Source organism: Epinephelus lanceolatus, chromosome 19, assembly GCF_041903045.1.
Source record: "Epinephelus lanceolatus isolate andai-2023 chromosome 19, ASM4190304v1, whole genome shotgun sequence".
NCBI classification, from domain to species: Eukaryota; Metazoa; Chordata; class Actinopteri; order Perciformes; family Serranidae; genus Epinephelus; species Epinephelus lanceolatus.
In genome coordinates, this window is record NC_135752.1 from 25,807,092 (window position 1) to 25,820,922 (window position 13,831).

Consider the following 13,831-nt stretch of genomic DNA (forward strand, 5'->3'; position numbering starts at 1 on the left):
TTTAAAGCCACTATCATCATCATTGTCCCACTTGGGTCGAGGATGGGGATGTGTGCAATTAGTTGACCAGTCGATTAAACTGCCGCCCTCGCTAAGTCGATACCACAATTACTTGTTGGTTAAACTTATTATGAAGGTACCCAGAGGAAGATTTGAGGAGCATGTGAGACTAACCAGGGTCTCTGATCGTCAAGGGTTCTTTCCTTCTCCGTCTCTCTCTGTCACACACACATGAACACACACATTGAAGTTTCCATTTACGTGTAATTAATGAGGTGTTGTGTTGTTTAAATACGATTTGGATATTGAAAAATCAATCAATCAATCAATCAATCAGACTTTATTTATATAATACTTTTTATACATTTAGAATACAACACAGTGCTTTACACAATAAAAACAAAAAGGAGGCAGGATAAAAACTCAGAATAAGAAACAATTTTAGATCCATATAAAAAAATAAATAAATAAATAACGAAATAGAAAAATATGTCGGCTAAAAAAAAACAGATTAATAAGAATAAAAAAATAAATACAAAATAATCATAAATACAAAATAAAAAAATAAAATAAAAAAATAATAAATAAATGAATGACAATTAAAAGCCAGGCTAAAACGCTAGGTCTTGAGTTTGCTTTTAAAAATGAAAAAATATGATTAAAGTTTTCAGATGTCTCTTATAATTATTTTTTGGACAGTGTTTGTTAACCTTGTACAATAATTTGTGATCAATTTTGACTTGTCTGAGTGTTTTTTTTTCTTACTTTTAACATTTAAACTTTTATTTAAACGTTAGGGAATTAGTCGTTAGGAAAATCCCTACTTTAGGATTGTACTGATACTTGAGTACTTGACTCAAGTCAGTAAAAGCTAATAGGTGACATTCAAAGCTAATCATTCCTCGCCTTTTCCACCAAAATAGTCAGCGTTTCCCTATAGCAAGACTGCAGAAAGAAGCTTCTGCATCCGCACAAGCAAAAAGAAAATCTCCAACTCGTTGGAGGGCTTTAGTGGCCAACATGGAGCAGTAAAACTTTGCAGTGAAACTCAGACTAATTACTTGTTCTTTCATTGTTACAAGCCGTTAAAGGCAGCAAGACTCATTACACCTATTCAGTGGTACAGGAACCGTTGGGACACAGTTACTGCCTTTAAATGAGGAACTAATTAAAAATATATGGCTGTTAAATAAATAATTTTCAGTATATTTGTTTTCAGTTTCTCCTCAGACAGCTGGAAGTACAGAAAGCTTCTGCAGGTTTTCAGCCTGATTTTATGTCTTATGTCTTTCCTCTTTGCAAATCAGCACCTCTCATCCTCACACTTTTGATGAACTCCTTTGCTGTATGTCGGCTGATGAGTTGTGAGTCGTCGTCTCGCTTTATCCTCAGGTGGGAGAGGTTGAAAGACACGTATCTTATCAAACTAAATTAGTCCTGTTTTTGTTTGCAGGAGTGGGTGAGTAAAGAGAATTTTAAATTGAAATCTCTTTCTGTGTCTCTGTGTTTGTATTTACAGGCTCTAAATCAGTTTTCGCAGCACCACTTTCTCTGTTTACACGGGGTTACATCACCAATTCCCGTCAATTCCCTCTGTGGTAAATTAGATAAACCTCGAGATACCACAGCGAGGAGCTGTGCAGTGTCGAAACACGGGGAGGAATTTCACCGCTGCTGCCCTGTGAAAAATCATTGTCCTCACCAGCTAGGATTGAAATGAGGCCGTTCGGTGCCAGAAATATTGAACATTGCCGCATATTTTCCAGTTAGCCCCTTCACCCCGTCTCAGTATCGCTCATGATACATGTTCTACAACGGAGCTGTCATGGATATATGATTTATGAGCCGTAAAACTAGGAGATTTTGCAGAGGAGTAATTGATTGTCTATATATGATAGAAAATGTTTACCATTCATTGCAGACTTAATTAAATGTGTGTGTGTGTGTGTGTGTGTGTATGTAATGACTCAAGGCAGCAATAGTGTTAACAACAAATTGACTGAGACAGACTAAAACGCAGTCCTGCTTACAGATTGAAGTGCAGTTTTGTTGTGTCGGTTAATTGACGTCAAAGATGAAAACAATTCCACTCTTTCTAATGCTGAAAGAAAGATGTGAGCAGAGTCTGTTAATCAAAAGAACAGAGCGGTTTCTTTTTCAGCAGCAAAGCCAGTGTTGTGATATGTTGACCTGAAGTTGCCAAACTGTGAGGGACATCGTCCCATGGGGAGATGATAGATTTGAAGTGGGAGATGCGGTGGAAGAGAGTCATAACTCAGTCAAATCTGAAAGCACAGATACGATGGAAGTAATTTTAGATTCAGTGTGACTTGGACTCTCTGAGGATATCATTGTCTCCAATGTCCAAATGTTCATCCATTGATAAATATCCATAAATCTGCCTTGATATTAGGGCTAAAAATTATGATACCAGTACCCTTAAAGTGATACTGACCCAACAGAGTATCATTTGATACCTTTTTTCTGTGCTCCATTCATAAAGAATCACATAAATGGAAGCATTCAGTTGTGTGTGATTAATCTGATTATTTTAACAATTAATTGTTTCGTCAATAAAATGTCGAACATCATCAAGTGATGTCTTCAAATTGCTTCAAATTGCTTCTTTTGTCCAACCAACAGTCCGAAACCTGAAGACTCTTCATTTTACATCATAAATGATCAAGGAAAGCAACACATTCTCACATTTAAGAGGCCGGAACCAACAAATGTTTGACATTTTTGCTTGAAAAATAACTGAAATGGTTTATCAGTTATCAAAATAGTGGGGAGTTAACTTTCTTTTGATCAACTAATTGATTTATCAACTAATCATTGCTGCTCTCATTGAATTGAAGAATGCTTGGGGTGATTGGCTGTGAGCAAAGCCATATGAATAGACATTAGTTTCTAGATCTCTGTACAAAATGGATCAAAAGTAGGTATATTTTTCGATACTACTTGGTACTGGGTTTTTTCAGTCAGTAACTTTGCTGATATACATAAAGGATTCTTCTCACAACAATCTTATCAGTGTCATTTCTGTTTGTCATTGATGCTGCGCTGTTCTGTTCCCGGTGGGTCTTTGCTGCTGCTCTCCCTGCCAGGCTTTTCATGCAGACACATGGAACAGCAGGGAGGTTTGCTCTCTCTGCCTGAGGCTTTCCTCATTTGTGCATGGAAGGGCAGAGAGGTGTGCTCTCTCTGCCTTAAGGCTTTCCACATCAGTGTGTGGAAGGGCAGGGAGGTTTACTCTCTCTCTGCCTTAAGGCTTTCCACATAGGTGCATGGAAGGACAGAGAGGTGTGCTCTCTCTGCCTTAAGGCTTTCCACATAGGCGTGTGGAAGGACAGAGAGGTGTGCTCTCTCTGCCTTAAGGCTTTCCACATAGGCGTGTGGAAGGGCAGGGAGGTTTACTCTCTCTCTGCCTTGAGGCTTTCCACATAGGTGCATGGAAGGACAGAGAGGTGTGCTCTCTCTGCCTGAGGCTTTCCTCATTTGTGCATGGAAGGGCAGAGAGGTGTGCTCTCTCTGCCTTAAGGCTTTCCACATCAGTGTGTGGAAGGGCAGGGAGGTTTACTCTCTCTCTGCCTTAAGGCTTTCCACATAGGTGCATGGAAGGACAGAGAGGTGTGCTCTCTCTGCCTTAAGGCTTTCCACATAGGCGTGTGGAAGGACAGAGAGGTGTGCTCTCTCTGCCTTAAGGCTTTCCACATAGGCGTGTGGAAGGGCAGGGAGGTTTACTCTCTCTCTGCCTTGAGGCTTTCCACATAGGTGCATGGAAGGACAGAGAGGTGTGCTCTCTCTGCCTTAAGGCTTTCCACATAGGCGTGTGGAAGGGCAGGGAGGTTTGCTCTCTCTCTGCCTTAAGGCTTTCCACATGGGCGCGTGGAAGGGTGGAGAGTTGTGCTCTCTCCACCTAAGGCTTCCTGTGTAGGCCTAGGAAAGGCAAAGAGGCCCCAGAACAGAGCCATACCACCAAATATAATACTGCAAATGGAAATGAAGTACAATCGATCAATAACATCGGTGTAAAAATGTACTGCTGTAGTCATCTTTGTTTTAAAATATATCTTTTCATGAAAACGTTGGCACTTTAAAGATGTGTCCTAATTTTTTGTCAGCCTTGCCGGATTTCTAGCAAAACATCATTTAATCAGGCATAAAAGGAGTTAGCTATATGGCAAGGACTCCTGACTCACTTCCTGGTTTCCATAAAGGCTTGAATGCTTCTCAAGTACTGGTAACCTTTTACTTTTTAATATATTCATGAAATAATATAGCTATCGGGAGTGTCTTAACCATTACCTGTCAACTCTGTGGCCTTTCTAAATGAAAAGTAAGTCAGAATTATGGTTTGAAAATTAGTATTTTGATTGGCATTGAGAGAACTCTTAGCAACCTTGAAAAATGAAATGGCTCCTCACTAAGCCTGCTGTGAAATTAATAAAAATAAAACTTTTTGTCATTTCTGTAAGACATCAACTCTGTCAGAGCTTACCTCTGACATCCATTATATATGCTATTCAAAAAAAAAAAAAATTAATCACTGGGAGGTTGGCCCATTGCAGCATTTAATAGTCAAGACTTTGATCTTTTAAAATATATTTTCTCAGCCTAATTGAAGCGTAAAAATGAAAAACCCCAATAAATAAAGTTTTGTCCCAGTTCTCAAGTATGGGTGATAGGCGAAAGAAATGCAGTGCAGTTGTCTCAGTTTGGTCTGAGGTTTTGTCCCAAAGAGTCAGACTTCAATCAATCACATACAGTCATACAGACACGACTCATATATGAAGTAATCTACAATTCAAGACATTTTACTAATAAGCTTCAATGTGCTGCAGCTGCCTTCGCACATTACAGCCATTTACGAGTGGGGTTTTCTGAGGCAGAGGTCGTACTTCACCAGTGACCTACTGAACCTTGATTTATTTTTAAAATGGAAATACATTTTAAGCAGATTTATGATCTGCCCTAATCTAAGAATCTTAAACCTCTATAATGGAAAAAAGGGATTTGGGATTAAAACATGTTTTAATTTACATAAATTAGGGACTGTAATTTTTTGAAAACATTTCAAGACATTTTAACTTGCCATAGCAGGGAAAGCACAGGTGTGATTAATAACATTAATGATGGCTCTGTTCCATTTAGGTGATTTATTAAGCCATTGAGCCAGCGTGCATAATATCAGGACGCTGGAACTGGATCACCTAAGTGGAATGCAGCCTCAATTAAGGTTATTAATTGCACCTGCGCCTTTCTCCTGCTATGGCATGTCCAAATGTCTTCTCTTACAAAGGGCCTGTTAGAAGGTCACCAGATGATGAATGCAGATTAAAATACACAAAATGTGACTCGTTGTTTCACCCAAGTCGAAGCCTCCAGAAGAAGCAGATGGATCTGTTTTCAAATGTTAATGAAAAAGACAGCAGTAAGACATTTACAAGGACAGCTAAATGTTATCTTCCGTTTTCAACATCTGCTGTTTCCGCAGGCGTCTGCCGATGCATTCAGGTGAAAATGAGCAGTTAACAGAGAAACCAGTTGATCCATAACACCAGTACTCAGACTCCCTCCTCCGTCATCGGCCCCGTCCTCCTGCAGTGGTTGCTCTGTATTCTCTCTGTGGTTCAGATCTGACAAATTTACCGCATCTTGTTTGTAGCGTGAATTATGCTTTTAATGGCCAGCGCTAATTACCTAAACTATCGTCCTGTTACATTGTCTTTTCACCCAGCGCCACCCCGGAGTGATTCCACTGGTGTAATTACTGTTGGCACTTGCAGTGATGCATTATAAGCAATGCTTTTAAAGACAGTTTTATTATTGCGGGCATTGTCAGGTGTTGCAGAAAATTTGAGCCCTTAAATGCTCTTTCCAGGAAAATAACCTTAAACACATATGTTTATGTCTTAATATATTTGTAGCTTCTGTATAACCTTATACAGTGACACCCTGTATGAGTCTTTCTCTCTTGTCCTGTATGTTCTCTGTCTACGATTTAGAGGTTCGGCTCTATTCCTCATCTGTGCCGCAGGCCGGCACAGCTTTCAGCTCCAGTCTGTGGTGATGGAAGTTTATATTGACCCATAAATTAGCTCTACTGCTCTGCCACATCCAACAAAGTGCTCTCAGAAATGATAGACTCTGTTCCCTGTTAGCCAGAGATGTGAAACGGAAAGACAGGGAACATTTGTTTTTTAAAGCAGCTTCAGACAGCCCTCACTCTGCATTTTAATTAAGTTTTTCGTCATACGGTTTGTTTTCCTGATCAGGGTGAGCGTACACCAGGACAGGGAAGGGCGGTGTTGATTGTCAGGTTTTATTGCACTCCCCTAGACGCTCCTCACATATGCATTTTTACAAGTACAACCTGGGAACTCTGCAGTTTAGTCTATTGCAAGTATGAGACACATATTTTAACCAGGGATGGAAATCACCAGTCAAGTCACAAGTCACTGTACAATACTATTGTGATTTTAAACATTGTACGATATGCTATGCACTGCGATAACATATGTTGCGATTTATTACCTTTTTTCAAGTAGAGATGTTTGTAGCCCTTCTTTTTTTTTTAACTGATTCTGATACCTGAACTTGCGGACCACTCGATACCAAGTACAGATGCGATACAAGTGCAATTAAAAAACTAGGGCTGACAAGTGATTAAAAAAAATCACTCTAATTAATTACATGATTTGTGATTAATTAATCTAAATTAATCGTATACATCAATTTTTGCTGTGAAAGTATTTAAAAAATTTCATATCAAATGAATTTTCGCAGATGTGTTGTAGTAAAGCTGCTGGATTTTGGGCCGCAGTCCAAAGTTAGTTAGTGGGTCACAGGTGGACCTACTCAGTTTGCGTCTGAACACCTGGTCAAGTGTGGCTTGAAGACGTTGTCTGCTAGTGCTATCATCAGAGGCTGTGGTAGCTTGGATCTTCGCATTCACTGCGAAATGCTTTGTGTTGAGGTGATATTTCGAGCTTGAAGCTTCGATGGCATGAAAATTGGGTGATGCTTCTATCAACAGTTACATCTGGGTGTTTTTGAAATGGAAATGTTCCATGCACACGGCCAAACAGCATCATCTCCTCGTCTGCCTCCATCATGTGACAAAGCCACTGTGGCCTTCGGTGGAGCACCGGGTTTAAGGGCACCACGGAAGGCAATTAATCAGCATTAATTTTTTTAAAGTGTTATTTTTTTCCGTGATTAATTAATAAAAATTAAGGCATTATTTTGACAGCCCTAAAAAAAAATCTTTAACAGCTGAATACTACTAACTATATGTGGATGTGAAGCAGTTGCTATCATTGTTGTTTGGCATGGTTCAGGTTAAAGCCCTTTGTAAAACATGATCAAATACATACAGAGAATGAATGCCAAAGAACTTTTTTTATTTTTTGGGGCATTTGTGGCCCCAGAAGGTGGCTCAGAAGGTAGAGCGGTTCATCAACTAATCTGAAGATCAGCAGCTCGATCCCCGGCTCCTCCAGTCCTCCATGTGGAAGTATCCTTGAGCAAAATACTGAACACCAAATTGCTCCCAATGGCTGTTCCATTGGTGTGTAAGTGTGTTGAAAACTAGCAGGTGGCACCTTGGCCACCAGTGTCTGAATGTGTGTGAATGGCGGAATGTGACTGTAGTGTAAAAAGTGCTTTGAGTTGTCGAAAGAGTAGGAAGACACTATACAAGTGCAGTCCATTTACCATTTAGTCAGTCATAAAAAAAAACAGAATACAATTTTAGGAAAAAATAACAATTTAGTGCAGAAACAACTGATTATAACAAAAGACATTTACCTTTTTAATAGTGCAATAACAGTAATAAACAGTAGTTTTACAGCAGCTCTCACAGATGTATCGGCATATGCAAATTCGTCCACTGACAAGCGCCAATATGACACTTAAATTTTCATTCAGAGGCAACATCATATATATTTTTTTCATCATTTATCCATGCCTATGCTAAAACTTCAAGTTTGTCTTTCAGTGACTGACACCGCACCTTTTACTTTGAAGAAAATACAGCTGGTCTGAAGAAATGTAACAGTCACCTCTACAATGGTTGAGACTATAAACCAGCACAAAAACCCACTGTCACTTGGGTTCTAATGCGATGACTCTTGAAGTCAAAGCATCCTAGAGCGCTTTGTCAAGGTGGCAGCAAGACAGCACCATCCTGTGTGCTTCTTGTCCCCACCAAAGCATGAAATACTAGGATTACCAACATGCCATGTTCCTTCAGCTTGTAGTCAATTAAACTTCCTGCACCGCTGCTATCATTACACCGTGCGTCACCTAATGTTGTTTTTCAGCTGTTTCATATTTTCTGTTTACTTTAATGACCATGCTCGAGCGAGAAAATGGTTCAAACTTACATTACAGACTGTTGTTACAGCCTGCAAGTGTTTATTTTCCTTGCCACACACTGATGCAAAAATACATTTGCTAGTGAATATGTAAACTGCATATTACTTCAGTGTTAAAATAAATCCGTTTTATGACAGTTTTAAGTCTTGAGTAAAAAGACTGATTCTCCATTTCAGGGAAGGGTATTGTGATCTAATAAATCTGTGTTACAATGATTCTTTTGACTTTAAGGTCCAGTATTTTTCTTATCAGGTATCTGACAAAATAGGGTCTAATATTATTTTTGATATCATAACACAGCAGTGATGAGAAAAATAGACAAATTTCAAAATATGGGCTATGATAATGGCTTTCAAGAGAAGATGATTGAATAAGTATTTATATATGAATTAAACATATGATATGATATTTATTTTTGGGTAAATTACTTGTCATATCATGAATAAAAAAACATTTAAAGCTGAATCAGTAATTTAGTTGTTGGCTTAATCGACTGATCAAAAAAAGAATTGTTTGATTAATTGATTAAAAAAAAAAAAATAAATTATGCCAAACCCCCTGTGTAAGCTCTGGTTCATGTCTTAAAGCCCTGACACACCAAGCCGATAGTTGGCGTTGGTCAATGTTTGGGCCGTCGGTGATCGTCCGTCACCCACCATTGCCCCTTTTCTCCCCTGATGGCTTTTTGTCAGACGATCCAGCATTGGCGACGATAGAGCCCACCTGTTAATGAAATCACTCTGATTGGCAGTTCAGCTCAGTACGCGAGAGGAGAAACAGAAGTGAGGAGAGTAAACAAACTGCTTAAGTCAGGAGGGACTGAGACCAAAACAAACTTGTTACATGAGGTGAGATTGTTTTTCTTTAGCCATTGAGCTCTTCAGCAGAAATGTTTCGTAATGGTTTGTGTTATTGTTCACTGGCGCACTGTGAATATGTTCTGTTCTTTCAACATTGTGTTGTTAATGTGCTAACTTGCTAATTAGCATCAAGGCGATCTTCTGGTTTCCCTTTTTGAATGAGGATTACAGACGACCACCATCATCTGCTGGTGGGGCGAGTTTTTTCCTTTCATGCAGGCACAGAACGTACGTGCTGGTTGGCCATCAGCTGCAGTCTTTGCAGTGTGTTCATGTGCACCTTTTTGGCTGAGACACAGGCGACGTAATGGAAAGCAACAGTCAGCTTTCATTACCACTAGTTCTCTGAAGTCGGTTTTGTGTCTGGGCCTTTACACACTTATCTAAATTAGTATGTACAGTATTACCTGTCAGAATCTGCTGTTGGAGTATGAGTAGCAGAATAATTAAGCAATTAAGTCTGATAGCAATGTAAATTCTTCAAAGCCGGAAACAAAACCTGGTGGTAAAATCTCCTCAATATTTTTTTTGAGTCTTTGTAGTGGAAAAGCTTGGAGAGTTTCAAGTTAATTATATTGTTCCTTATCGGGTTACAAAGGACGGCATGCACAGATTTGCTAAGAGATTAGCCTATCGCTAAATGGTCACTGGCTCCTGGAGCTAAAATCAGCCGGCCCACGGTACACAGCATTTATCAGATGCTGGGACGAAGCTGGTGTGTTTAGGTCTGATTTATAGTGTTGTGTCAGTGTTGAGGAATGCTAGACACATTTGCATTTTGTGATCAAGCAAAGTCATTTTCAGCACACCCACTGCTTTTTATCACAAAGTGAATTGAGAGAATATAGATTGTGAGTAGCGTATATAATCTTTCATACACGGCATGCTCATTTAGAGTGTTGATGGAGAAAGTATTTCACAGACTTTCTTCACAAACAGTATACAGTGGGCTTAAAGCCAGACAATGTAACTTGGCTGCTGTGGTCACAAGTGACAAATAACAGGATAATGGTGAACACTAAAATGAAAGCAACCCAAAAATCAAAGAATAAAGAATAATATTTCTTTCACAATTAAGTAGGATTTTCTTTTTGATTAAGAGACACAGTTAAAATGTTATATTTCTTGTCAACATAAATATATATATTTTGCACCCTCTGTTAACACTTGATTTTGAAAACCAGACGTAGTCACACATGTATCATTCTGCTAACTGTCCCCGTCAGCTTGATCTTGACCGAATGTGTTTACCATAAATGTCAGTGTATAGGTGCACTACAATTGTCGTGCTGGCTTATTTGACCACAGAGATGCAAGTGATGGCCGGCTTGACTGCAGTTATTTTTAGAACATGACCTGTGGGCTACTAATTGGCTCCCTGCAGGCGACCAGGTGCTCATGGGCTACCCCTGGTTTAGGTGTAAACGATCAGGGTCAGAGTCATTCAGAGGCAGAGTAGGGGTGGGTCTTTATGGGAGGCATATTGGGTATGTATACCCAATAAGAGAATTTAGTCTCTCCTGCACAGATAACTGTCTTATTAGCCCTTTTACTCAGAGATGGCATGAAAGGGCTGCTCTACATTATGCCACCTTTGTTTTTTTTACACGGAACCAAACAATGTGGGCATCATGCCACCCCAATGTGTGATTTAAGATAGCATGCCACCATTCTAGAAACAAAGGAAAAGTGACGGGCGTGACGTATGACACAACGTCGGCCTCTTGTGTGACATGACATAGCCGTCGCCAGCACATTTTTAACAGTAACAATGGCAAACCATGGCAGTAACAATCATTTACTATCCCTGTTGTATGTTGGCTGATCTCAGCCTCTGTTCAGAGGGTAAGGAGCTCCTGAACCTCAACGTCTTCCCAATTTGTGGACATTTTCAGCTGCTGTTCTTCTTTTGTGAGTTAGCTGCTAACTGCTTCTAGCTGCTTTTAAAATCTCCAAGCGATGTGCCACAGGCATTCCACCCATCCCGTCCATCCCCTGTCCTGCCCGCTTACCCTTTTACACACCTCAGTTTGGTGCTGTTACTGCCTCTGCTGACAGCTTAATGGCTACACAACTCTGTCCCCCCATTTGGCAATCGAACCTTGTATAGAGAACAGTGGGGTGGAAAAATTGTGCGACATTGCCAACTTGAACAGGCAGTGTAAAAGGAGTTATTGATAGCTGTCAGTTTCAGGTGGTTTCAGGTCATTCAGATGGAGGGAGAAAGTGGTTTTTTTTAAAAATAACTACCGAGTTTCGGACCTTGGTGACATCATAGCTGGCTGCAGCCATGCACACTGGGAGAGGGGGTTCTAGTACATAACTCACTGTTAAACCACAATGGCTAATATAACCAAATGAGATATAACGTGTTAACTGGTGAGCTGTAGAGATACTGGTAGGTGGATTTTGTTTCCTTTAGACAGAGCCAGACAAGCTTTCCCCCAGCATCCAGACTTTATGCTAAGTTAAGATAACCACCGAGGTCCCCACACCAACGTGAGAGTTTTATCAAAAGCCTGAATTATCCCTAATATCAGACTGCATATAAGTAATCTAGAGAAACACACATAAATGATGTGAAAAGCCCCAGAAGAGCTAACTTAGGAAACAAAGGGATCACCAGGAGGATTTTTCTTTACATCCGTCTTCCTGTCGTTAGTGATTGATCTTCCTCTGGGCGGAAAGCAGTGATTAGGACACTTTCATCAAGTTGTTTCTGCCCTTGACGATTCTTTAGTTTCTCCCCTCGCCTCTCCGCCGCTTTCTTTCTTCACTCATCAATTACGACGTTGTTTAATGAGCTTGCAAGTACAGCATGTACTCCATCCACCCCTCATCCTCACATCAGCCTTGGCGTCGATCTCTCCCTTTGACACGTCATCTATACTCTTTGTCCCTTTGCCCCCTGCTGTCTCTCACCCGGCTCGAGCTCCATACCAATCAGCCGCTCCATCTTTTCCCTGTGACATTTGTCATTTATTCTCTTTCTGCTCTTCACTGGAAATGTCTCACTCTGCCTCAGCCTCTTTAAATCTCTGACAGTAACATGATTCCAGTGTTAAATCAGGCCATGAAGTACACATAGATGAGCCGTTGGTGTATCAAAGACCGCAGTTGACCCTGGAAAGATTGTGACACCTACATTCAGTGTTGTAAGGTGGAGGTAGGTGATCAGCATAACCGCCAAATTAGAACCGACTTATCTTCTGGGCTAAAGCTGCTTGTCCACTAAAATACAGCCAAATACTTTTAGATCCGACTAGCAAACAAAGTGGTGAAACATAAGCTCTATGTAACTTAACTGGTGGAGGTAATTTATGTGGTAATCTCTCCGAGACCGTGTTGATTTTCTCTAAGCGCCCATTGTTGATTTTGTCTGCATCTTTGGTATTAAGCTCTCATAGCTTTGTTTGTTTTTAGTCTCAAGGAAACAAACTGTTATATGAGGGAAATATAGATTTTATTCAGAGTAGCACATTTAGAAGAAGAAGAAGAAGAAGCTTTATAGATGCAGTTACTTCAGCCTCAGGCGAGATGACAGAAGGAGTGACAGGTATGTGGGTTGAACTTTGAGCCACTGAGGAGAAGGAGGAGGGTGTGACTAACAGTACATGTGTTGCACAAAGGTGTAAAGTTCTCCACTGTGTTGAGACTGAAAGTGCTGCTCAAGGTATTCACAACTTTATTTTAGAAAATAACTCTGAATAACTGCATTGTAAAGCTCAGTTCATCCCAAAATCAAAAATACATATTTTTCCTCCTGTCTGTAGTGCTGTTTATCAATCTAGATTGCTTTAGTGTGAGTCACCAAGTGTTGGAGATATAGGCTGTAGAGATGTCTGCCTTCTCTCCTATATAATGGAACTAGATGGCATTTGGCATGTGGTGCTCAAAGAGCCCAAAAAAATACATTTAAAAAACTCAACAGCAACGTCTCTTTACAGAAATCATGACCTGCTTACCCAGGATAATCCACTGACCTTGTTGTGAGCAGTTCCATGCTGGAACTTTTTCTCTCTGCTGAACTACACCTGCCGACCGTATCGCTGCACAGAAGAAAACGTGCATCTACTCATGGATGAGAGTCTCAGCTGAGTTGTAACGTTTGCTAGCTAGGAGAGCTAGCAGTAGATGCATGCTCTCTTCTGATTGTTAGCATGCTAACATCTGCTACGAAGCACTGAATACAAAGTAGAACTGAGTCTGATTCTAACAGCTAGTAGATACAAAAGATGGCCAGTGTGGTCCGGGTTGTGTTCAAGAACTAAGAAAACCTCATTCAAAATGTCACCGACTTTTGTGACATTGCTAATTACTAAAGATCCAGCCTTGTGGCTCGCTGTTGTGTGACTCGCTTCGTATGTCAAGATAAGGACTGTAGTTAAAAAAAAGAAGATATAATTTTGTTTAGTACTTTTGTTTTTTACATCATAGATCAGAGTGCTGTAAAAGTATTTGCAACAAAAATTCTCTGTAGCGGAAAGCTTTGATGACTTTTATGGATATGGTGAAAACCAAGTTATGATAAAGTAAGAACCTGTGCCCTTGCCCAGGTAAATTTTGCGAGAGCTGTCGTTTTTTTCCTG

The 13,831-nt window shown here is 40.1% G+C and overlaps 1 protein-coding gene across 2 annotated transcripts in view; it reads left to right on the plus strand.

The window, feature by feature from the left end:
• Window positions 1-13,831, plus strand: part of LOC117269967 (poly [ADP-ribose] polymerase tankyrase-1) — a 155,452-nt gene that overhangs the window by 20,647 nt on the left and 120,974 nt on the right. The window lies entirely within an intron of this gene.